The sequence below is a fragment of the Puma concolor genome, chromosome D4, assembly GCF_028749965.1.
Source record: "Puma concolor isolate L17-30 chromosome D4, mPumCon1.1.hap2, whole genome shotgun sequence".
NCBI classification, from domain to species: domain Eukaryota; kingdom Metazoa; phylum Chordata; class Mammalia; order Carnivora; family Felidae; genus Puma; species Puma concolor.
In genome coordinates this window covers 44,963,336-44,990,063 of record NC_141679.1, presented here as the reverse complement: position 1 = coordinate 44,990,063, position 26,728 = coordinate 44,963,336, and the positions used below count along the sequence as shown (strand labels likewise).

Here is a 26,728-nt window from a genome sequence, read left to right as displayed (position 1 = left end):
GTATTGCACTATATGTTAACTAAAAAAAGAAAGAAAAGAAAAGAAAAGAAAAGAAAAGAAAAGAAAAGAAAAGAAAAGAAAAGAAAAGAAAAGAAAAGAAAAGTGGCACAGCAGAGCAAGAACTATGCAAACCCTCCCATCCTGTGAGTTTCAGGTACATGAAGACAGTATGATCTCTACAATATGAGCTTAACTGAGAAAGTCACATTTCATTTTTTCTTGTGTAGAGACCCAAAAAAGTGAGAAAAGAGTTGAAGTTGAAAAGAAAGGGTAAGCAAAAGAGCATGGGGAGAGGATAGCATGCAAGGTGGGGACTAGCTGGTGGAGGAAAGGGTTGCTGAAGGTCCACCCGTGATCTGGAAGAAAAATTGTTGACTTTGTTAAAATTACCCCACCTCGACTGCAAATATAATGTTGGTGTAGAGCCAGGACTTCTCTGGTCCTGAGCAATACACCCTCCCTTTTAAGCCTCCCCTAAATCCCCTCCAACCATCAGCCTAGCAGCTGGGCTGGGTTACCTACCAACATACCCACCCCCTCGGGCAATGTGTTCTTTTATGACACCTGATCACTTTTAAAACTCCTTACATCTGTCCAATCTGTACACTTCAACCAGATCTTATCTGGTTTTTAAAACTTGGGAGGTGGAGATTAAATGCAGGGATAAGACATGATTTTCCCAGCCTCCATGTGAATCTAGATATAAGCCCCTCCAATTCATGAATTTACACTAAGAATTCTAGGAAAACAACTTCATTTCCTATTTTTTTTTTAAATATTTAATTCATATTCTGCTTTGTGGAGATTAAATAAAGCCATCTACCAAACAAAGTGCCTGTACTTCTGTTTGTAATCGAATCATAAGACAATGGCACATAGAAGAAGAATAATACCAACCATCATAAAAAACAGGCTGGGATCATTAAAAATTAATCCCTTATTACTATCAAGAAGGACAGTGAGGACAGTTGGACAGCAAAAGGACATGCACATGTGGAAATTGTTCAGATGTGACTCGGCTGGCAGAGGAAAGGGCGTTGGCTGACAGAAATAGTCTAGACATGTCTTATAGATGGGTGATTCCAGAGTTCATAGAATCCTCTAAGGAAGGATGCTTAACCCTCAATAGGAAATTTTAAGTAGATGACTTCTCTTCATATAGATAATAAGCAGAAGGAGTATCTCTAGGGGACAGGAGTGAAGAACTAGAAAATACCATCCTATCCCCTTGAGAATAAGACAACAATTTAATAAGAGCTTTCGGCTTGTTTGTTTGCTTTGGGGGAGGGGGGCGGAGGAAAGCAGAGGGGAAGGAAAACAAAGAGACAATACTTAAATGGGCATGTTGAATGTAAGCCATATTTCCATTTCAGAAATGCTAAGATAAATGAAAATGTGCATTTTAGAATCAAGAAAATATGGTAATAAAGCTAATATTTTTTTAAAAATAGTACAGATAGGTATTTGCCCTTTTTTCATGGTCATTTGAATGTCTCTGTTAATCTTGTAAACTCCCTATTAAAGGTGCATGTTTATGGATATAAGGTTAAAATTTAGAGATTTGGTGGAAACATAATTTCGTTTGTTATATAATCAATCTCTTATATTTGATAATCAAGTCTTAATTACAATGTGAAATGAGCAAAAGGGTTATTTTACACATGGATACAATGTAATTAGAGTTTCCTGATGTATTCTATATATGCCTGATTCCATATGTATAATCCTTCATATGGCCATTATAAAAATTGACAACATGAAAATATATAAAATGAATACAAATATATAAAATGAATATATATAATGAATATATATACATAATGAATATATATATATATTTATATTTATATATATTCACCCAATGGGAACAGTTTGCTCAAAGATCTTTACCTAGGGGCGCCTGGGTGGCTCAGTCGGTTGAGCGTCCGACTTCAGCTCAGGTCATGATCTCATGGCTCATGAGTTCAAGCCCCGCATGGGGCTCTGTGCTGACAGCTCAGAGCCTGGAGCCTGCTTCATATTCTGGGTCTCCCTCTCTCTCTCTGCCCTCTCCTGCTCATGCTGTCTCTCTCTGTCTCTCAAAAATAAATAAACATTAAAAAAAAAAAAAAAAAAAGATCTTTACCCAAGAATCAGTTAGCCTAAATTCAACCCACTTTTGATTGGTTATTTATCTGTTCTCATAGTGAACTTATTTTTGCCTCTTTTGGGCAATTAACTCATAATACAGTTTGAAATGGCCAAGATAAAAACAATTCTAGTTTGGTTCTGGCATAATTCACCCTAGTTGCTTCTTCTATTTCTATTCCTGCATCTGTGGAATGATACATACCTGCAGACTGAAACACAGATGTAAGACTGATGCTACCCATCTGAGTGCACTCTGACGTATTAAGGCTGAGAAAGCACAGTCTCTCCTGGATTATTATTTCGAGACTATGTAAATTGGGCATCTCCACCATAACGGAGCTCCTGTTCCTCCAAACCCTGGACACCAGATGTGAAATTGTTCTATTACTACTCATCACAAGCTACCTCAAACAACTGCATTTGTTCTGCAAATATTTACTGAGTGCCTACTATGGGCTTGCCATTATGCTTGATTCCACTGGTACACTGTAGTGGGGCAGAGAGAGGTAGATGCCACCAAAAATTCATGCTTCCTCATGGGGCGCCTGGTTGGCTCAGTTGGTTAAGTGTCTGACTTCGGCTCAGGTCATGATCTCATGGTTTGTGGGTTCAAGCCCTGTGTCAGGCTCTGTGCTGACAGTCTGAAGAAGAAATTAATAAAGTCTGCTTCAGACTCTGTGTCTCCCTCTCTCTCTTCCCCTCCCGCATTCCCCCCTCCCTCTCTCTCTCTCTCAAAAATAAATAAACATTTTAAAAATGCCCCATCTTTTAGCATTGAGGTGTTCCTACAAAGAAGTTATATTTCCCCAGACTCCCTTGCACCTTAGGTGGGGCCCTGGAAGCAGTTCTTATCATCTGAGAATGTTTGCAAGTGATATATGTCACTTCTAGGTCAAGGTGATTTTAAGCGGGTGCTTTCTCTATCCTCTCTTCTCCTTAGTGGCAGCAGAGAATTCTGAGGTCCTAGAGAACCGTAAGAGTTATAAGATGGAAAAAGCCTGGGTCCCCGAATAACCATATGGAGGGAAGCCACTCAACAACCAGGTGAGAATAAGGAGGATTTAAATATGCAAAGAGGGAAAAGAAAGGCAGAGAGAGAAGCATATATAAGATGCTCCTAGTAGTAGTAGGAAAGTAAGTACGTGAGGGACTAAAAAAAGACCAGAATGTTCCTTCTGATTTCAGTGACTGCTTGCCAAATACCATATAAGATGTTGGTGGGGGGGCAGTCGTCAGGGCCATTAGGAAACAAAAAAATTCTGATTAAGGTAAAAAAACACAGAGCAAAAAATACATGGACAATAACACCGATGTGTCCCAACATGGAAGTCTTTGGTACTCTTGTACTCTATTGCCCATTACATGGGCTACAATTGTTATGTATAGTTTTTTTATGTTTTATAATCCAGTATGATCTTATGGACTTGAGATGTTGAAAAGTAAGATGTCCAAAAGTGGGATACAAAAGAACCTAATTGTTTACAAAATGTTCAAAATCTGATAAACACATATTAGAAAAAATCTAAATGTGTTATATTTCCTTTCATTTAGAAGATAAAAATTAGTCTTTGCACGGGCTCCAAAGAATCTGTAAGTCTCCTGAAACTTCAGGCAAAATCTGTGGGTTTTGTGCATAGATGCATTTTTCTAAGGATAGGTCCCATAGTACATATCTGATTCTACAAGATTAAGAACTAAAGGGATTAGTGTCTGGAAAGATTAAAATGTGGGGGAAGGAGAGAGCAGAGAATCAAACAGTCCAAATGATGCCAACAAGAAATTAATAAAGTGCTGAATTTTAAGTGAGCTAGTAATTAGGCAAGAACACCGTTTAAGGAAATTGGCCCAGGGCCATCCAATGAACTAAGCCTCCTTCCAGTTATTATTTCATTAGTATAACCAATATATCCTCAGAGGCCATATTTTATTTTCTGTAACAGATTGGAAAAGGAAAAAATCAGAGTTAGAAATATTAAGTGCCTTTTTCAGAACTTGCAGGAGAATCCCAGGACCCTTCCAGTTACTGCTTTTTGCTCGTAACCGTCTGATTATTCCCATAAAATTGAAATGGGTGCCAAGAGAGCTCTTACCCTCAAAATTTAGATGTCTTCTGTGTGTTAGGGCCCAATGTTTGCAGTGATTAACTTAATGGGGAAGTTCTCTCACATTAGACAAAATCTATATTCTATCCTACCTTGAAAAAGAATGAACATTTTTTATTAACCCTCAAATTGCAAACCAATTGGTCTAAAGGACAATCTTTTAGAATTCTCTGAGTTTTCTTTTCACCAAATTTCAGGACTACATTTTCCAACTGTATATCTGACATAATGAGAAAACAGTTTTCAGACGTGATGTTTCCAGTGTTCATCACAGTTATGCTTCATCTTTTTTATTGGAAACTTAGATATCATTTGCAAGATACTTCTAAACAGAGGATTCATTTTTTTTATTCCACAGACAGGAACTGCTGCTACAATTAGAAAGAGATGCCTAATGTCTAAATGTTGACAGTACTTTAGTAAGAAGGCCATAAAAACAGTCAGATTCTGGCACAGGTGCGTTCTGACTAACCATAGTCCCCCATGTGAGAAGACCACTCCCTCCATCCCATCCCAGAACTATAACCGACTTCCACTATCTACTTTGGAACACGGCGCTAGTTGCTTATCCTGATGCCCATTCTTCCTAACTTCCCTAAGGATAGAATTCTGATTTTCAGTTGGGCATATTGTCACTCAGGACTTTTTAAGTTACCTTTTACCGTGCGGGATGTGACCATGTAAGTCTGAACAAGAATATTGATGGGTATGATAGAAAGGCTTATAGCACACCAACATTCCCGCTGAGAACAATTAGCACAAAAGAAACAAACAACAAACATGTGTATTGCCATTAAAGGATTGCTAAAGCAACCAGAATTAGGGAGACCAAGATTTTAGAGAGAGAGCAACAATGGACAGGTGAATTGAGCATTTGCAACTGCTGTTTCTCTGAGGGTATTTATCCAACTGGAGCTACACAAGAGGCTGAGAACTTAGGCTTTGCACACACAGAGGGCTGCTGAGGGCCAACAGAGGAAGCAATAAAGATTTTGGTGGTTTGGGAGCACCTGGATGCCTCAGTCGGTTAAGTGTCCGGCTTCGGCTCAGGTCATGATCTCGCAGTTTGTGGGTTCGCGCCCCATGTCGGGCTCTGCACTAACAGCTCAGCACCTGGAGCCTGCTTTGGATTCTGTGCCTCCCTCTCTTTCTCTGCCCCTCCCCCACTCACGTTCTGCCTCTCTATCTCAAAAAAAAAAAAAAAAAGAATAAAAAACATTAAAAAAAAAAAAGATTTTGGTGGTTGCGGGCCAGAGAGTCAAATTTCAAGACATCATAAAACGAGACAGAGTGTGTCATGGGAGGGGAGTGGGTACAGAGAAGCAAGCCTGGCATGTGCCTGGTTTCTTACTTTAACCAGCTTCCAAATTCTGAAACTACACAGTGCAAGAGGCTATGAAGCTAAGTAGAAAACCTCTGGAAAACAGAACCGATTTTTAGTTAAAAGCAGGGATTAGAGTTCAGGACAGGACCTTCTAGAAAGAAAGGCCCAGAGAACACATCAGACTCTTAGTTGGAAGCCCTGGAGGGCTAAATATAGCTTAAGAGCAGAGGAGAATATAGGTAGAGAGGGACTTACTAAAACTGCATAGCTCAGTGCCTAAATAGAAAGAAAATGGTGAATACTTTCTGGAAAGAGATAAAATTGTCTGGAAGCTATATAGTAATAAATGGTGTTTGGCATTCAAGCAAAATTATTACACATGCCAAGAGGCAGTACACTATGACTTGAAATGAAGACAAAAATTAAATAATAGAAGCAGAACTACAGGTGGTTCTTATATTGGAATTGTCAAAAATTTTAAAATAGCAATGACTAATATGTTAGACAGAACTGATGAAAAAATGAAGAATTTCATCATAAAATTATAATCTATAAAAAGGCTCAAATGGAAATTCTAGGGCAAAAAAGCCCAATACTTGAAACTCAGGTTTGCCAGCCAATTAGACATAGCAATAAAGAGGATTTGCGAGGTGGAGACAGGTTGCTAGGAAATATCTAGAGGGAAGAAATAAGGGAAAAAAAAAAGGATTAAAAATTTAGAAGAATATAAGACACACATAATTAACAACAACAACAACAACAAATGGAACTGTAATTGGATTTCCAGAAGGAGAGAAGAAAAAATATGAGGAAAAAAAAATGGAGAGATCATGGTCAAGAATTTTCCCAAATTTTGGTTGTTAGGAATGTTCCCAATAACCATATTTTATTTCTGCATTTAAAAGAAGAAAAATGTGGTAAATATTGTAAATACCTATTTAGCCAAGTATTCTATAAGTTTTCTCCATTTCTTCCTGTGGGCCTCACACATTGCTTGTTAAGGTTACCCTTAACATTGGTTATTATGAGGCTCAAAAAATTATTATTGTCGTAAGATCTCATTGTCCATTTTGTTTTCTAACAGGTTACTGGTTTTATAAAATAGAGCTCTGAGTTTTGTCATGGTTTTTCTTATAGCCAGCTACTTTACAGGATTCACTATCTAAATTAACACTCCTCTTTCAAATATTAGGATATTTTATTATCTTGGGACACATGAGTACCCCTTCTTTCTACTTCAGTATGCATGTGTGTAATGCTAAGATACTATTGGAACCCATTTCCACCCACGTATGACCCTTAAAGCTGATCAGTTCAAGTTCTCAAAATAGTTCTTAGTTTTTCTTTCCTATTTATACAGATTTTTTAAAACACCTGGTCTTTATAAACAGATTAATCTTTATAAACAAATTAATCTTTATTAATAGATTAAATAAAATACCTACATATATGAACTTTCTGTGTCCCACCACGCACTGAGGTCCTGCTTTGGATATCCAAGCTCCCTGTGTGTGGTACCTGCTCTCCTGAGACTGTGCTTTGCCCAGCTGCAAAGGGCTGCCGGAGGAGGGGGACGACGCTGTGTTGGGGTGTCTAAGCCAACTTTACCTTCTACCTGGAACCTCATATCTGCAATTCAGGCCTTCCTTACTCACTCAGGGCTAAATTTCTTCTATTTCCTATAGTTCCAGTTGGCAGTCTTGTTTTCATGCCCCAGGGACATAAATAAAATTGGAGTTGCCCAAAGTGTGGAATATTTTGGAGGCTATTGATTAGTGTGCTGAGAAAATAGCTTTTTGCCAGGTAAATGTTATCAAATTCCTTACAATTTTAAAGTTTGTCTTTGTATTCTGTTCCATCTCAGAGCATTTAATTGGTTCCTATGTAATAGAAAAATCCCACAGGGTTTCGTGTCATTTTAAAATTTATTGTTGAGGGTTTTTTTTTTTTTTTGGCTTTTATTTGTTTATTTTTGAGGGAAACAGAGACAGCGTGAATGGGGGAGGGGCAGAGAAGGAAAGAGAGAGGAACCCAGGCAGGCTCCATGCTGCCAGTGCAGAGCCTGATGCGGGGCTTGAACTCAGGAAACCATGAGTCCATCACCTGAGCCGAAACCAAGATTCAGACCCTTAACCGACTGAGCCACCCAGGTGCCCCAATAGATTTGTTTTTTAAGATAGGGAGATAGAAAGAAGGAAACAAAACAGGAGCCAATCATTCTATCCCTCATATAACTCCTGTGGACATTAAAAAAAATAATAATAATACATGTATATAATTAGAAAGTAAGAGACAGAAGAACAAAAAAAAAAAATGGGAAGAGTATACTCCTTAACTAATTTATTTGCAAATACATAACTAGTGATCATGGCTGAACCAGAAGTAAAACTCAGATGCTGCAGTCTTTGGAGGTCAGTAAGCCCTCATTGTGGGCTGGATAGTGTTTAAAAAAAAAAGACAAAATGCCCCAAATGGAGTCACTTGTGCTAAGCCGTATCACCAAGCCAAGACTTAACACCTAACTTAATTATAGCTCCAACCTCTTCCAGGAGTGGAAACTTCTACCAGTCAATCTGGAATTACCTGATCAGCACTAGTAAGGTGCTCTGCCTGATAGATCCTTGCCATCCCGCAAAGGAAGGTGACCTTGCCTGAAACCATCTGCTTTTTGCTTTTATTACTTCCTCATCCTTCCCTCTTCTGTCTATAAGTCTTTCTATTGCTAGATGGGATGCTGTCCAATTCATGAATTGTTGCATAAAGCCTGTAAGATCTAGAAATTTTACTCAGTTGAATTTTGGTTTTTAACAATAGAAAAACCTTCTTAAATAATCTTGAAATGTTCACTTCCCACATTGTATCAGAAAACTCTTGTTCTTAGAGTTGTTAATCATTATTCTAAGACAGTGAGTTTTATGGTCAAACGCTCTTTATGTAAATGTCATCTATTTCTTTCATGGGAGTTCTAATTTCATTACTCACATGCCTTTTAAAAACAGACTGCATGAATGTCCTTCAAATTTACCAAAGATGAGAGAGAATACTGCAGTAGTTTCACAAACATCGTCTAATCTGGTAATGCTGACACTATCATGGTCGTTTTATTTCGGGCACCTTCCAGCACAATCTATACTTAACTATAAAGAAAATAGTAACTATTTCTTCTAGGAGTGTGAAACAAGATCTAAAAAGAACCCACAAAGATTACTCAGTATAATCCCCCATCTATAGGGAGTCCTTAGGGGGCAGAACCCAAATGTATCTACCTGTGTTTCCCTCATATTTCCTTCTATTTACAATTTGCTCTATAAATGTTCCCTGAATTGACTGGAAGTCATAACCATTCAGAAGGGATGACTACACCTAAAGATTTTTCAGGGGGTCATCATGCTGTTCTGAGGCCCTGACTCTAAACAAACGAAGAAGCAGAGTCACAAGGTTTGCACTGGTGTAAAGGAGCCCTTACACAAGGGAACTCAAAGGACTTTGCAATGTCACAGGACAATCTGTTTGTTTGTTTGTTTGTTTGTTTGTTTGTTTGTTTGTTTAAAGCAGATGCCGGGGCGCCTGGGTGGCTCAGTCGGTTAAGCGGCCGACTTCGGCTCAGGTCATGATCTCACAGTCCGTGAGTTCGAGCCCCGCGTCGGGCTCTGTGCTGACAGCTCAGAGCCTGGAGCCTGTTTCAGATTCTGTGTCTCCCTCTCTCTGCCCCTCCCCCATTCATGCTCTGTCTCTCTCTGTCTCAAAAATAAATAAAACAAAAAAATAAATAAATAAACAAAATAAAGCAGATGCCATTCAGTAGCCATAAAGTATGAGACGAGGTGGGGGCACTGTCTGCAGTTTGAAATGGCAGATTTCCTCCAAATACAATTACCATTTAAAACACTCTCATATCCATTTTTATTCAAATATGCCACCTTTGTAGTCATAGTAACCCTTTTATATTTAGATTTGGTTGCAGCCACTAGTCTACTTGAGCCATTCATTTTATCCCCCCTCCTAAAGGTACTAGGCTTCTCTCCCCTTTGTTCTTTCTAATAGAATCCACTGTTGCACTTTTTTCTTCTAACATATTGGTTCACCCTACAGGATGTGAGGAAAGCAAAATAAAATCTCATATTGAACAACAAAACTAGGAAACAGTTTCCTGGACTAACAGAAAAGGCTAGATGATGTTGCTGTGTTCGGATACACAGAAGGAGCCAAATTCTTACATACATTTCAAACCTATAACCTTCCTTTTGTTCCTTGTCACCATAAAGATACACCAGTTAACAGATTTAAATTCCTGAGATTATAAATGGTCCCATTTGGATTATAAAATTCAAGGGTCAGAACAGCAAGACTGTTTCCAAAAGAGGACAGAATCCAAATGAGTCCATTTTCTGTTTTTTGTTTGTTTGTTTGTTTTGATTTATAAAGCAAAATCTCAAGTGAGACAGAAAACATCATGTAAAATTAGCATTTTCCCCTGTATTTCTCTTTCAGGATCTGTTTTGACATCTGATGTTATGTTTACAGAAATGAATTTTCATTCCATTCTACTTAGAAAGACGCATCAAAATTCAGAACAGAAGAAACCTCAGTTTATCTCATCCAGAGCCTTTACTTTGCAGGTGAGAAAACTGAAGCTGCAAAGGGTGAGGGACCTACTCAGGGGTAATATATCCAGTTAATGGCTCAAGTCAAGCCATTCCTGATCTGTGTGTTCTTTCCACGGCATGCCCAGCCTTCACACCATGCTCTACCAAAGTCCTTGAGACTTTAAATTTCAGGATTTTATATCTTGCTATGATTTTTCCAGATAATTAAATTTAAAAATAAAATTAAATAATATACTTTAGCCTAAATTATCCTAAAATTTTATAAGTAGCCTGCCCTTTCTAATTTCATCTAGTTTAGTAATCAAAGCCAGGGTGAGATGAAGAAATGAAAAACTTTTGATTTAATTCATGGGAGGACAAAAGTTTTTCATTCATTCATTCATTCATTCATTCATTATACAAGCCTCCATCTATAGTGACATTTTAGATAAGACAATTTACTGGTAAGCTAATAAACCTTGAGTCTCAGGGACTCACAATTGCTAGGCCTCTTCTAAGGTCCTATGACTAAGTTTATATTTTTCTTAGGTCCATAAAAGTGTTTGAGTTTCAGGCTACACAATACCTGGACCTAACAGTGGAAAAAAAAATTACCAAGTTTATAATTTGGTTGCATGTGAAGGCATTGGTTCACCAAGAACTAATCACAGTAACCTAACTTCTTTTCCTCTTTTGATTCCTTACCAGCTTAGTATAAGCGATTGAAATCACTCACTCATGTAACATGTGTTTATCAAGAGCTTTCTGGGTGTCAGACACTGTTCAAGGGTTTGGGAATAACACAGTAACACAGTACTGGTCTTCATAGGGCACAGTACAATGGACTTAGCCATATATTCCTTCTTTTTTTTTTTTTTTTTTTTTTGAGACAGAGAGAGACAGAGCATGAGCAGGGGAGGGGCAGAGAGAGAGGGAGACACAGAATCTGAGCAGGCTCCAGGCTCTGAGCTGTCAGCACAGAGCCTGACGCAGGGCTCTAACTCACGGACTGTGAGATCATGACCTGAGCTGAAGTTGGACACTCAACCAACCGACTGAGCCACCCAGGCGCCCCGTTAAATAAGTTTTCTAAAATGTATTTTTGAGTAAGATGAAGTTATGTGTTCTGCATGATTACATTATTAGGTAGATTTCTTATTAGAGGAACGGCCAACATTAAAGAATTGATTAATGGATTCATGTAAACTTGCACAACAGTCTTTAGGAGAAAAGCACAGGGAATATCAGTCAATGGTATTGCCTTATTCAATTATTTTACTAACAATCTGAATGTAAAACACAAGCATCTTTATTAAATGTACAGCCAAAGAAGGTAAGTCAATATGATGAATGACAAAGTCACGACTTGTCAATATTTTCCATGAAATGTAGGTGGGCTTTCATGAAATGCTATTCCATTATCGACAGCATTACACCCCTTTATTACACTGTGTTGACAGGTGTTAAGAATAATATGTATGTTTTCAATCACTGTGACAGTTTGCCAAATTAATGCCAGTTTTAATAATTGAAACATTTCTTTCTTATAAATTTTTTTAATGTTTATTTATTTTTGAGAGAGAGAGAGAGAGAGAACGTGCACAGGCAGGGGAGGGGCAGAGAGAGAGAGAGAAAGAGAGGGTGACACAGAATCCAAGGCAGGCTCCAGGCTCTGAGCTATCAGCACAGAGCCCTTACATGGGGCTCGAACACATAAGCTGTGAAAGCATGACCTGAGCTGAAGTCGGACACTTAAATCACTGAGCCACCCAGGTGCCCATTTTCTTTCTTATAAAGTTCAAGAAAGTACTGACATCATTTATTAAAACTAAGTCCCCAAACATCTAAAAATAATTAATAGAATATACCATATCAATACAATAAAGTACAATAACCACATGATCATCTTAATAGATTCAGGAAAAGCATTTGACAAAATCCAGCACCTCTTCATGATAAAAACATTCAATAAACTAAAATAGAACAGAACTTTCTCAACCTGATAAAGGCCATCCATGAAAAATCCCCAGCCAGCATATATTTAAAGATTGAACACTTCCCCCGAGAACAGGAAAATCCAGCTTTTGTCACTTCTATTCAACATAGTACTGGAGGTTCTAATCAAGGCAATTAAGAAAAAATGAAATAAAAGTCATCTTTATTGGAAAGGAGGAAGTGAGACTCTCTATTTACAAGTGATATGATATTGTATACAGGCTATCCCTAAGGAATCTGCCAAGAGACTGTTAGAACCAATAAACAAGTTCATCAAGGTTGCTGGATATAAGATAATATACAAAAATTAATTGTATTTCTATACACTAGTGATGAATAATCCCAACATAAAATTAAGAAAACAATTCCAGGGGCACCTACGTGGTTCACTCAGTTAAGTGTCCAACTCTTGACTTCTGCTCAGGTCATGATCTCTTGTTTTCGTGAGTTCGAGCCTCGTGGTGGGCTCCATGCTGACAGCTCAGAGCCTGCTTGGGATTCTCTCTCACTCTCTCTCTGCCATTCCTCTGCTCAATGCTCTCTCTCTCTCAAAAATAAATAAATAAACTAAAAAAAAAAAAAAAGAAGATAAGTCCATTCATAATATCTTTGAAAAAAAATGAAATACTTATGATTAAATTTTAAAGAGACATAAAACAGTAATCTGAAAAGCTACAAAACAATGTTGAAAGAAAAAAGATGTAAATAAATGGAAAGAATTCCCATGTTCATGAATTGAAGGACTTAATATAGAGCAATATTTCCCAAATTGATGTACAGATTCAACACAATCCCTATCAAAATCCTAGGTGACTTCCTTGCAGAAATAAATGAGCTGGTCCTACAATTCATATGGAAATGCACAGGACCCAGAATAGCCAAAACAATATTGAAAAAGAACACTATTGAAGGACCCACGCTTCCTTATTTTTACACATCAGATGTTTTAGACCACCATTCATTGCCGATATCATTTCTTCTTCACTAAATAATATTTCTTCTTCATTAAAAACAATTGAATTGTACATTTAAAAAATATAAATTTAATGGTATGTGCATTACATCTCAGTAAAGACATTTTAAAAGCCCTAATTTTCCAATTCATTTCAAAATTAAGTTTTTCATTTCTCAAATATTTAACTACCCTCTTTCATAATTTCTAATAATGGCATAATTTCCAAAGCTGCCAATTGGGGTTCAAATATTTTTCTAATTTTCATTATTTTACTTCCCATCTCTTCTAAAATATTGAGTAATTCTCTCTGATGTATATTTGATGAATAGTAGTATATATAAAGTTATTGGGAATATATGTTTTATATCTTTAATTGCATCATCCAGAAATTATTGAATATGGTTATTAATACCAAATTAAAATATTCAGAAAAAATTTAAATTATGGTTAAAACTCCATATTTTCTTCCTAACATTATACTAGGACATATGTATAAAGTTCAGTAGAGTTCTTTATGTCAACATATTTCATTTCTCTCTGGCACCACCAACAAAAACTTTCATAGCATTTCAGATCTTATTTATGTCAGCTCTTTATGACATATTTATGTCAGCTTATTACATCAATATTGAAAAGAAAAAATGTTTCCAATTTTCTTCAAAGTACTGAATTTTTCATTTAGAGGAAATTACTCTATATTTACATAGAGCAATTGAAACATCATCAATAATGATTGAAATTTTACTGTCTTGATTTATGTTTTCCAAAAAGTAGTTTCCTCTTGTCAGTACATATGTTTTTAGCAAGCCAGGACTACAAATACAGATTATAATTACATATCTATATTGATGTTATTCTTTTTTCACAGTTCTATTAGATATTCATGCCTAAAAATGTCTACTATTTTTTAGGATTTTCAAGTGACTTCATTTACTTGGTCAAGAATTTGACTTTTCAAACTTTTGAAAATTTTATTGAATTTTTATTGAACTTCTGAATTTTCACTATTTCACTCACTCTTGATATTTACTTAAAAAATTTGGGACGCCTGGGTGGCACAGTCGGTTAAGCGTCCGACTTCAGCCAGGTCACGATCTCGCAGTCCGTGAGTTCGAGCCCCGCGTCGGGCTCTGGGCTGATAGCTCAGAGCCTGGAGCCTGTTTCCGATTCTGTGTCCCCTCTCTCTCTGCCCCTCCCCCGTTCATGCTGTGTCTCTCTCTGTCCCAAAAATAAATAAACGTTGAAAAAAAAAAATTAAAAAAAAAAATTTTTAATGTTTATTTTTCAGAGAGAAAGAGATAGCGTGAACAGGGAAGGGACAGACAGATAGGACAGAGGATCCAAAGCAAGTCCTGTGCTGACAGCAGAGAGCCCAATGTGGGGCTTGAACTCACAAACCATGAGATCATGACTTGAGCCGAAGTCAAACACTTGACTCCCACTCTTGATACTTAAAAATTTTTTTCCTTAATGAGGCCCACAAATTTCTTTTGTTTAAATCATAAGACTTAACAGAACATGTTTCCTAGTCTAATAAAATGTTTAACATTTTTTCCTTTTAATAATATGACTTTGATGTCATTTCTTCTTTATACTCCCACAGATCCAAATTATTCCTATTCATTATATTTAAAAGAAATATTGAGAAACAAATCCAAACTTTGTTGTCCCTTCATTCTAGGTATTTCTATTCAACATTTTGTGATAAATCCTTACATTTCAAAACATTAATGTATACACTTTCACAAGAATTACAACATGGTAACTATAAAAGACAAATAAAAAACACTATTTAGATGCAATAGCAACTATAATTCCAGGATGAAGATAAACTGGTCATTCCCCCAAATCACAGACAGTTTTAAAAAAACACACAATCTATCTGCACTGTTTCCTGGACTTTGGCCAACTGGTTATAGAGCTATCATTATTTCTCAGATGTTGTTACGATGGGTGGCCATGTATCAAGGGTTGTTGAGATATTCTACAATATTTCATTAGAACTAGTGAGTGTATATAATAGTTTATAGTAAATAGTTTATAACTAAAATATATTATAGTTTAAATAAATGCTTATCGCTATTGCTATAATAAAATTTACCAAGTGGTATAGAAATATTTCAGTATTTTAATAACCAGTCTGGCCTTTAACCATCGATCCTAAATCTGCATGGACTGTTCTGTGTAAGGGACAAGAAAATTACTCTTTTTAAAATAAAATTTTTTTTAACATTTATTCATGTTTTGAGAGACAGAGAGAGAGCAAAAGCAGGGGAGGGGCAGAGAGAGGGGGAGACACAGAATCCGAAGCAGGCTCCAGGCTCTGAGCTGTCAGCACAGAGCCCGATGCAGGGCTTGAAACTCATGAAACGCAAAATTATGACCTGAGCCAAAGTTGGACGCTTAACCGACTGAGCCACCCAGGTGCCCCAGAAAACTACTCTTACTAAAGGACATTCTGCATTAAACTCTGATATGTGCCTCATATGGAAAACTGACAAGACAGGAAGTATTTGAGGGAAGACAGTGACTCTTCCCTAATACTTTTGCTAAGGACTTAGCCAAGACAAGACTGGAGATTCATTCGTCCTCCCTGTGGATTAATTACAAGGTGGAATCGCCACTGGTTATTTGGAAAAGTAGAGATAACCCGGGAAGAGCATGAGCAGAAAAGACTCATCCTTGTCGTTCCACTCGTTGAGAAAGGCATGTGTGACTTCCCAGAGTTCCCAATAGTAAGAAAGATACTTCAAGATAAACAACAGGGTCTTTCCACACTGAGTTATGTATATAACAATGTCCATTGCAGTGCTATCTATAATTGGAAAACAACAACAGGGTAATTGGGGAATTGTTAAATAGGTTGTGATCCACCCATAAGGTATTATGTAGCCCTTTAAAAAAAGTGGTCTTGGGGCGCCTGGGTGGCGCAGTCGGTTAAGCGTCCGACTTCAGCCAGGTCACGATCTCACGGTCTGTGAGTTCGAGCCCCGCGTCAGGCTCTGGGCTGATGGCTCAGAGCCTGGAGCCTGTTTCCGATTCTGTGTCTCCCTCTCTCTCTGCCCCTCCCCTGTTCATGCTCTGTCTCTCTCTGTCCCAAAAATAAATAAACGTTGAAAAAAAAAATTTAAAAAAAAAATAAATAAATAAATAAAAAAATAAATAAATAAAATAAAAAAAATTAAAAAAGTGGTCTTTCAGTAAAGGTAGTAGCATGAATGTATGTCTACATTTGCCTCACTGAACGCCTCCAAATCAACAAAACAAAACAAAACTATGTAGTGAAGGGAATCGCATCTACAATGAACACAGGATATGGCCCTATCCCAAACTATCAATGATAAAGAATTTCTGTGAAATAGTGATATTTGGACAAATTAAGTGAGAATTCCAAAAAACTAACAGACAATGTTCTAGAGCTCAATGATACTCCCTCAAAACAAGTGACAAGGCATGAGAAATCTAATCTCTTGCTTGAAAGAACAATTAAAGTAGGCTAAACGAGGGGATGATATAAGTTAGTGCCATAGTTTCATGTCATAGACCGGCAAGGCTGGAGTAGTCAGAATGTGGGCAAAGCTTATCGTTTTCTCGGACTTGGACTACCTACACATCCCACCCCATCAGCAAATTCACATCTACCTGAAACTTCAGAATGTGACTGTTTTTGGAAATAGGGTCCTTGCAAGTGATATTAGCTAAAGATTTCGAGAGGAAATCATCACAGATTACAGTGGGTCCTGAAACCAATGACTGGTGTTTTTATAAGGAGGGGAGAGGATATAGAGAGACACACAGGAACAAAGTTCACATGAAGAAAGAGGCAAAGAATGGAGTGTTGCAGCTCTAAACCAAAGAATGTCAAGGTTGATTTGGCATTGATTTCAGACTTCTAGCATCCAGAACTGTAAGAGGGTTAAGTTTCTGTTGTTTTTTAAGCTACCAAGTTTGTGGTAATTTGTTTTGGCGGCCTGGGGAAACTAATATGCCACATAAATAAACTGGAGTGTGATAAAGGAGAGAGGGAGGGACTATCAAGCAGATTTGCAGTGCTGACCAAAGTGGATTGAATAGAAATAAACACCAAATGGCTAAACACAAAACATCTGTGACCTATTAGCCTTCATTATGAACCACAAAGGAAGACTGAACACTGTCTCCAGCTGAAAGCTAGTGAGTAAATGAAGACCTCAGTCCCACAACTGCATGGAACAGAATCCTCTCAATACCTGAATGAGCAGGAAACAGATTCTCCCCTTGAGCCTCCAGAAAGATTGCCTTGCTGACACCTTCATTTTTAGCTGAGACTATACTGGACCTCTGACCTAGAGAACTGTAAAGATAATAAATGTGTTAAGACACTAAGGTTGTATTGTTTCTTTTTTTTTTTTTAATAACAGCAATAGAAAACTAATTGAGCAAGGATACAAGCTAGGGCCGAAGACAGAAAGCCTCACTGAAAGTCTTAAAAAAGCAATTACATCTCCAAACGTCCTTCCCCATCCTGTGTAGCTAGGAGATGGCCCCTCTCTACTTGGCAGAAGATTGGAGGTTGACTCTCTGAAGAAGCTCAATCAGAATTATCTGGGACATAGGGCAAAGCCATGGTCAAACGTGAGCTACCTTCAAGTCTATAAACTGAATGATGAAGCTCCACCAACCTCTTTTCTTGCTCAGCTCCCATAATGCTGGCAGCTAGGAATCAATACCTCTGACAGGAGCTTGGAGAACTCCCCCACGCGAAAATTGATCAGCCAAAGAGAAGTTATGTAGAGATATTGACACATGTGTTTCCCACAATGGAATGGTTGAGTCCTGACTTGATCATCCGTAGCAAAGCCTTCTTCTTGACAGGTCCCATCCAAATGGGAGCTTTGAATTGCATTTTAGTACCTCACTCTTAATTATTTTTTTTAAGATTTTATTTTTAAGTAATCTCCACACCCAACATGGGGCTCGAACTGACAACCCTTAGATCAAGAGTCACGTGCTTTACCGACTCTTAATTATTAACAAACACCAAAGGACACCAGACATTTTAGAAAACTAGGCCAGAATAAACAGCAAAAAGCAACTTGTAGGAAGACGAACCTTCAAGAAGAAGAAAATGTGCAATAAGCTAACAGAAATATTCTCTTTCATTCAAAGATTTTATTGAACCCCTACTAGGCACTCATTGTTCTAGGTGTTGAACATAAAGTAACGAACAAAGCAGGGAAAGTCCATAGCCTCATGAAGCTTACATTAAGCAAGGGAAGAGAAGCTGCTAGACTAGGACTAAAAGCAGAGAACTATATATGAAAGAAATAGTTAAAGAACAAGATAGAACTTTTTATTTATTTATTTATATATGAAATTTATTGTCAAATTGGTTTCCATACAACACCCAGTGCTCATCCCAAAAGGTGCCCTCCTCAATACCCATCACCCACCCTCTCCTCCCTCCCACCCCCCATCAACCCTTAGTTCTCAGTTCTCAACAGTCTCTTATGCTTTGGCTCTCTCTTACTCTAACCTCTTTTTTTTTTTTTTCCCTTCCCCTCCCCCAAGGGTTCCTGTTAAGTTTCTCAGGATCCACATAAGAGTGAAACCATATGGTATCTGTCTTTCTCTGTATGGCTTATTTCACTTAGCATCACACTCTCCAGTTCCATCCACGTTGCTACAAAAGGCCATATTTCATTTTTTCTCATTGCCACGTAGTATTCCATTGTGTATATAAACCACAATTTCTTTATCCATTCATCAGTTGATGGACATTTAGGCTCTTTCCATAATTTGGCTATTGTTGAGAGTACTGCTATGAACATTGGGGTACAAGTGCCCCTATGCATCAGTACTCCTGTGTATGACCCAGCAATAGCACTGCTAGGAATTTATCCAAGATAGAACTTTTAAAAATTAAAACTACAGGGGCGCCTGGCTGGCCCAATCAGTGGAGCATGCAACCCTTGATCTTGGGGTTGTGAATTTGAGCCCCATGTTTGGTGTAGAGATTACTTAAAAAGAAAATCTTTAAAAATTAAAATTAAAAAAATACAGTACGTGGATCTTTCTTTCTTTCTTTCTTTCTTTCTTTCTTTCTTTCTTACTTTTTTTGTTTTTATTACTAGAAGGGTTAAACGATAATGCTGAAAACCTCTTAAGAGAGAGAAAATGGAGAAGAAAAAACATTTCTTAATTAGAGGATCAGGCAAGGAAGGTTGGGCAGGAGATCCAGGAGTGATGTCTCCTGAGAGGGAAACACGAAACTGGCAGATCAACCATGATGTTCGAAAATACTGAGGGAAAATGTACAGTTCCGCCAGGAGTTTGGGGTGAATCTGTATACTATACAGCTCAACTGATGATTATACTTGCATAATGCAAAGGATGAATTATTGACTAGAGGTGTGACTTAATTTATTCAAAATGGTGACACAACTATATTGAAGGGACGGAGAGAGAGTTACATTGAGATGAGGGCTTCAGGGCGTGAGGGGGGAGGACACTGTAAGAGGAAGAAATCCTTTCCTTTCATAATAGGAATTTGATAGCTAACATCCAAATCGGAAAAATCAAATGATGACAAAACGAGTGTACTACTTTGAAAGAGAATGGGCTCAGTATGTCACCTGTCTTCCATCTTGATTTTGAACAAATTGAGAAAGAAGCAGAAGGGAGTGGCGGGCAGAAGAGAAACTATCACTATTATTACCCATAAAGGCTAATTTGGGCAGATGGTGAACAGGAACCCCAGACAGACTTATTAACTGAGTCCCATTGTTGGGCCAGGGAAGCCTGTTCTCATGGTATCAGCACCCCCAAACCCACCACCACGTATACATTATTTGGAGGGCGAGGGGTGTTGCTGAACGGAACAGCTTGAGACCCTTGAACTGGGGAAACGATCTGTGATGCATTCCTTTACTTTCACGTGTTGAGTAAAACAGCTATTTTATTTCCGCGTTACAGTAGCACGGTCCTGCTGGCTTGTCCTAAATACGGATGAGGCTCAAGGCACACATCTCTTCTTTCCCAATATTTTAAACTCTATTTTATATTGAAATTCTGAGCCAGAGACAAGTAAAGAGAGAATGTAGCTTAAGAAGGAAGACAGCAGGAATACAATTTTTCTGAGCTGTCAGAAAAACGTGCTCCTTGCTTGCCCCCTGAATGGACTGTCCTGACTGTGCCTCTTCCCCAGCAGCTCTCCTTTTGCCAGTATTATTTATCCTTATCTCGTTGCTGATGTGGCTCTAAGACAGGGAGGGGCACCCTGGAGGTCACTCAGGAAGTCCCTGCTAGAATTGGGAAGACAGTCAGGGCTTTCTGTCGGGACACTCCAGGTCCCTTGTTGGAATCGGTAGTCCATGTTCCCTCCCTCCTCTTAAGCCCTGCCCCAGCACGGTGCCTACCTTGGTGGCCGGAGCTGAGCTGGTGTTGCAAAGAGAAACTCAATTCTTGTGCTTCTTGAGCATTTAAGCCCGGAAAAATTCCTGTCCCTGATGTAAGAATCACAGGCATTCAGCATTTCTCATTTCCTAAATAGATAAAAAAAGAAGAAAGAGCAAGAATTTGGGTGTGTTGCTTTAAGTGCTATTGCAGAAACCACTGTCAAAAGCAAAGAAGGCTGTACTCACATCCCTCAACCCCACAGATACTTTTTCCTGCTTTTATGGTTTATGCTTTTATGGTTGAACCGGAAGGGGAGAGCCGATGTCCAAAAAAATGAGACAAATGCAAAGGAAAACAAAGTCAACCCAGAGGTGGAGAGCCAAAGAACATTTTTCAGAAAACATGCGGATTTTATTTTGGTATTTACACCTGTGATTTTTAAATAAGCAAAACAGGTCTTAGGAAGTAGAAAGTTATGCTAGATTATAGACCAGCTGGCAGTAAGTAGAAAAAACCCAGAGGAATTACCTAAGGATATGATCACAACACAAAAAATGCAACTAACTCTTAGGCAGGGACTAAAAATCTCAGTCACAGAAAATGAGGATTAGTAGAAAGAACTTGGGCATGCGAACCAATATGGGGCAAATGAGAGCCCCTTAATATTGGGCAAGCTGCTTTAACCTTACTGAGCCTCAGTTTCTTCATCTGTAAAATGGGAATAATAATAGTGACAAAAGTCAGGAGATTGAAGAGATAAATGAAAACTTGTAGTTCATAGCAGCTATGTAACATACGTTAGCTCCTTCCAAGCTGAAGCTTTAAAATCAAGTACAAGATTTGCCATGCATCTTTTTTTCTCCGATGGCAACTGTTAGTGTTCCAGACAGTGACCAGCTTGGAGCCAGGAGTGAGCATGACATTGCAAAATTCACAAAGAACAGGTAGCATAAGTAAGAAACAAAAACCTTTGTTTTTAGCCACTGTGAGTTTTGAGCTCTTTGTTACTGCAGCATAACCTGATTCATTCTCCTTTAAGTAATTTCATTTGCCACCAACTCATTAATTCCTGCCACATGCATGTGTTAAACAAATGCCAAGCCCTGTGTTACATGCTGGGAAATGTCTGAAATACTGATTCTTGCCCTCAAGAAGCCCAAAGGAAGGGGTAAAGAGAAGGGTCATTGTCAGGAGTCTTTTAAAAATATCCCCCCCTCCCCGCCCCAGTTGAGTCTAATATTTAATGAGAGTCAAGGATGAGAGCTACTGCTTTTGTGCACATGAATCCTTCCTCTATGTCCTGATTACCTGCAGATATTGATAAAAGAGAAGGTAGAGATTGTAATAAAAGAAAGGAAGAAAGTAGTGTGGTGGGAGAGAATGAAAAAAGAGGTAGTTAAACTGACAAAGTAAAAACTGAATATTCCATGTTGTCTCTTGGTTGCCCACAACTTCCTGGCTCTGTTATCTCTCTCTTCCACTTTCCTCTGATGAAAATTTACTAGAATGTTTTTCCTTTACAATGAATATCAAGTCAAAAACAATATAAAATTGCTTACTATCATTATAACTTTAGATCCATTTACTGTGTAAAACTTCTCAATTTATTATGAAGAAGATGTAAAATAAAAAGCCGAACAAATAAATTTCTAATGGTGAATTTGTAGGTACAGTGCCAACTGGGATGTCATTTTAGAAGGAAGCAAGGGGAACTTGCCAATCCTATCATAAACCATGCCGTCTTATGTTTCTATGTGAAAATGATATTGAGGCTTAGTAAATTATTAACTTGTATCCCTTTGGCAGTTTTCATTAAGGTTTTTCTCTGAAGTTTTATCTTGTTCTTTTGTTTAGAACTTATTCCTCTGTTTCTTCGTTTCCCTTGACTCTCTGTATCGATTTCTTTGCCTTAGATAAAATAGCCACGTCTTCCCCGTCTTGAAGGAGTGGCCTCATCTAAGAGATGAACCTTATCGTTCAACCCTGTCCTAGCTCTTCACTGTCTCTCAAACTTTTGTGATTGTCCAAGCAGCCTATTTTATTTGTAATGGCTCCTAGTACTTAAGGGTGTGCCGAGACCCTCAGGTACGGGCTTTTAAAGTATGCAAATACAAATAGTCCTATGGGGCCGTAACCATAAGCCCACCAGTGCTAAGTGATCTAGATGTGTCCCTTGGGCAGCCGTCACAAAAATCGGGGCTCCAGGCAAGTGTATGGGCCTCTATGGGAGATACCTGAGAGCTGTACCAAGGGAGGAGAGCACAGAGGCCGTGTGCACTGACCTAGACCCCTGGATGTCTGCCAAACCTCAAGCCCGCCCCTCAGGCGGAAGTTCCAAGACAAGCATATATAGGCCTCTTTCACAGAAAGACTGTGTGTTTCAGGCTGCTGTCGACCCCGTGCCCTGGGGGGGAGGGGAGGGGAGGGGAGGGACGGGGGGGGGGGGGGGGGGGCCCGGCCAAGAACTCTCTGATTTTCCCAGGCCTGTGGGACCCAGAAATACAAGCCCCGCCCCCTCCAGCCACCCCAGCTACCCCAGCAGGTGATCAAGGGAAGGGGGGTCCCCTGCAGCAGCTGCAAAGCACAGGGCACCACAAGTGAAAACTGGGGCACCAGAGGTGTGTAAAAGCTCTCCTCCAAGAGACACTGGGGCTGTGGAACGCAGCAGGGGGCAAGTGTAAAGATGGAGCCCACAGGCTAGAGCCAGGCACAGGGAGTCTGTAGACATGACACCCCACCAGGAAAGAAAAGAGTCTGGGGTTAAAAACAAACACACTGGGGCGCCTGGGGGGCTTCGTCGGTTGAGCCACCTACTTTGGCTCAGGTCCTGGATCTCCGGGGTTAGTGAGTTCGATACCCGCATTGGCCTCTCTACTTGTCAGCACAGAGCCGGCTTTGGATCCTCCGTCCCCTCTCTCCACCCCTACCCCGCTTGCGCGCACTCTCTCTCTCTCTGTCTCTCTTAAAAATAAACAAACATTTAAAAACAAACACATAAACCAAAAAAAGATGGCGCCACTGCGGCCTGACCCAAGGCAGAAGGGAGGGTGCTAAGATGGCACCGGGTAGTCTCTGACCCAGGAGAGCATCGGGGGCAGCCCAGACATGCGTATCAGACAGGATGCCTGCCCCTCAGGGGGAAGTTCCAGACATGCACGTGGGGCTCCCCCACATGAAGTCCAGGCACCCCTTACCCAGGGCTTCTGCTCTGGGCCCTGGGGCGGCTGAGTCTGAAACAAGTGAGCCCTTTAAGAGCTGTTTCTCAGATCATTACAGCTTTGTGGGGCTCATGAGTGCGACCCCCCATGGGTGTTCAAAGCTAAGCGTTTTGGGGGCTCGTCTCCCAGGTACAGGTGTTTAAAGTTGGGGTGCCCGATAGGGGGTTCAAACCTTTAGCTCCTGAAGGAGACGTCCAGCGTTTTGTGTTCCCTCCTGACTGTGGGTCCATGCACTGAGGGTGGGGTTTGTGGCAAGACTGTGTCCCAGCCTCTCTTAGCTGACACATAATCGCTCGGCCAGTGTTTCTGGGTTGTTTGGTTTGCTTTGGTTTTGGTTTTTCAGAAGAAACTGTTCCCCATGTAGCTGTAGATTCAGCGATTTCCTGGGAGGAGGTGAGTTCACCATCCTCTTGTGTCGTCGACATCTTGAACCAGAACCTGGTTCCTTTCTCCCTTTGGCACTTTTATATTAAAAACCCCATTTTAGTGTAAGGATGATCCCACGCCTTTCAAAATTTGTTGTTGAGTTTTGAAAGGCTCCCCTCCAGAATTATAAGAGCTCAACATTCTTAACTAGTAATTACCAAGGATTCCTATAAACTCTTATGTTCAAAGAAATCGCAGTTAATAAAAGGGTAAATAGAATGCCAACTCAGGTTTGTACTTATGCAGGTTTCTAAAAATAAAGAGTTGGCTTTTTATGGTCAGAGGAATATGTCTTTACATTTTTTATATGTTTTTATTTATGAGAGAGAGAGAGAGAGAGACAAAGAGCAAGCAGGGGAGGGGCAGAGAGAGGGAGATACAGAATCTGACGCAGGCTCCAGGCTCTGAGCCCTCATCACAGAGCCGGATGTGGGGCTCCAACTCACGAACCACGAGATTGTGACCTGAGCCAAAGTCAGAGGCTTAACCAACTGACCCACCCAGGCGCCCCAATTATAGGAATATTTCTAAATATATATCACAATCTTTTTCTCTTATGCAGAAACTTACATAGAAGATACCCCTGCCCCCTGCACTCCTCCCCCATTGTAGCCAGAGGCACCCACTGCATCAGAGAACGTTACATGTTAGACCAGAAAAACAAAGACAAAGACAGGGTGAAAGTATAGCCTAATTGGTTACCCTGAAGTCTATTTTGAATAAAAAAAGGTGGAATAAATGCATTATTATTTTCCTTTTTCTAAAACAGCTTCAAAATAATGAATCCATTCGCTTTTATCTCTCAACAGTGACCAATCGAGTTGCTTGAGAGTCGTTAGGAACTTATCATATTTGATGTGTTTAAAACAATTGCAATTATTACCAGTTTTGATGCTCAAAATGACCCATCCTTGCCCAGTGGGAGTCTATTTTAACTGATTCTTCAGTCTTTTCGACACAACCCTAGTAGTGGTTGATAGCTTCCTTGCTTTCTGTAAATATTTATAGATAAAATAATATGTCTGGGATTTGCTTTAAAATGATGGCACAGGAGGATGGCTGGGTTACTCAGTCAGTTAATCGTTGGCCTCTTGATCTCAGCTCAGGTCTTGATCTCAGGGTGGTGAGTTCAAGCCCCATGTTGGGCTCCACACTGGATGTGGAGCCTACTTAGAAAAATAAAATAAAAATAAAGTAAAATGATGGCACACGAAAAAGAGGGATAGATGAAACACGGTTGGCCATGACTTGCCAACTGTTTAAGCTGGGTGATGGCCACATGTTGGTTCATTACACCGTTCTCTTACAATTGCACGTGTCTGAAATTTCCAAAATAAAAAGTAAAGATTTTAAAAGTTCAGCCTATGACTTCCAAAATAGGACCCTGAAATCCTTAGCAAGACAGTAGTCTTAGATGCCTGGTTTTGATGGGAGTAAAAGGAATTTGTAAGTTCCCGAGGCTTCTCTTGACTTATCAGGCGTAAGTGTACAGGCCTGAGTATAGGATTTTAGTCACCATCAGAGGTAGTGAGCTTTCTAGACATGAGGACCATCCCCCAGTCTCAGAAAGGCATGAAACCTTTCTCTAAGAAAACAGGAGGAGCGTGGAGGGTGAGGAGTAGAAAACGGTGAGGTGAAAGACCCAAAGGTTTTTCCTTGGGGGACCTCTAGACAGTTTTGGTGGTGGTTGCAGGGCTGGCTAAAAAGGGGCTTCCCTCAGTAACCTGTTCGTCTCACCTTCTTCCACTCTGTAGCCCAGATTCTTGCCTCTAATCCCCAAAAAGGCGGGCTCAATTACTTGTGGTCCGGGTAATCTTGCTTTCCAAACAGGGCAGGAAAGAACACTGGGCAGGGAGTCCAGATGCCAGCATTTCAACCCCGTGACTCAAAATGACACTGTGTCGTGGGTCTCGATTTCATCACCCATTAAATGAAAAGTCAGTCTGTAAGACCCAAGACCCTTCAGGGTCTCAACCTTCCAAACCCTAGACTTCAGGAACCCTGGGCCTGAACACACAGCCCTGCAGGCCTTTATGCCTTTTCACTGCCCGTCTTTTCCACCATTATACACTACATGGCCTCCTAAAGAAATATGTGACTGCTGTCACTTTTTGCAGATAATTGGGAGAGGAGGCGCCCGGCATAGATAACCCCAAAGTTGGCAGCACTTTCAGGCTTTGGGAATCAGGCGCGTCACCGACCTGTGCGATTTCTCCTCTCTGTCCTTGCTCGCCTGCAAATCCTGACCCCCGTCCCCACTGCGGAGAAATCTCCTAAGAGACGGCTGCCGGCGTAGCCTCTGCGCCCGGGAGGCGTGGGGCGGAGGGCGCGGGAGCTGAGCGCGCTGCGGCCACGCTCCCCGCGCAGAGACGAGAGGGAGGGGCCGGCGGGGGCCGGGCAGCACCAGAGGCGGCGCGCGGCGCTCGCTGAGGCTCAGTCTCCTCCCGAGCCCAGCCCTGGCCAGCTAGAGCGGAGGCGAGCGCGAGCCGGAGCCGGAGACCGGGCCTCGGACCAGGGAGGCGGACGGCCAGAGAAGGCAGCGGACCGGTGCGGAGGGTCGCGCTCGGCCCCCCCCCCCCCCCCCCGCCGCGTTCGCGTTCTCCTGGCGGTTCCCG

At 40.1% G+C, this 26,728-nt stretch overlaps 1 protein-coding gene and 1 long non-coding RNA gene across 4 annotated transcripts in view; one reads left to right on the top strand and one right to left on the bottom strand.

Annotated features, from left to right (window-relative positions):
- Positions 1-272: 272 nt before the first annotated feature.
- Positions 273-26,682, bottom strand: LOC147574836 (uncharacterized). The gene is made up of 3 exons (XR_015243570.1): positions 26,315-26,682; positions 2,570-2,771; positions 273-356 (listed from the first exon to the last, which is right to left on the bottom strand). It is a non-coding gene; the product is annotated as an uncharacterized LOC147574836 (long non-coding RNA).
- Positions 26,505-26,728, top strand: part of SLC24A2 (solute carrier family 24 member 2) — a 253,342-nt gene continuing 253,118 nt past the window's right edge. For 2 of the 3 annotated variants that reach the window (XM_086685390.1, XM_086685388.1), the window contains exon 1: positions 26,505-26,728. The gene's annotated coding sequence lies outside the window, so the exon portion shown is untranslated. The other variant, XM_086685389.1, reaches the window with a different exon arrangement.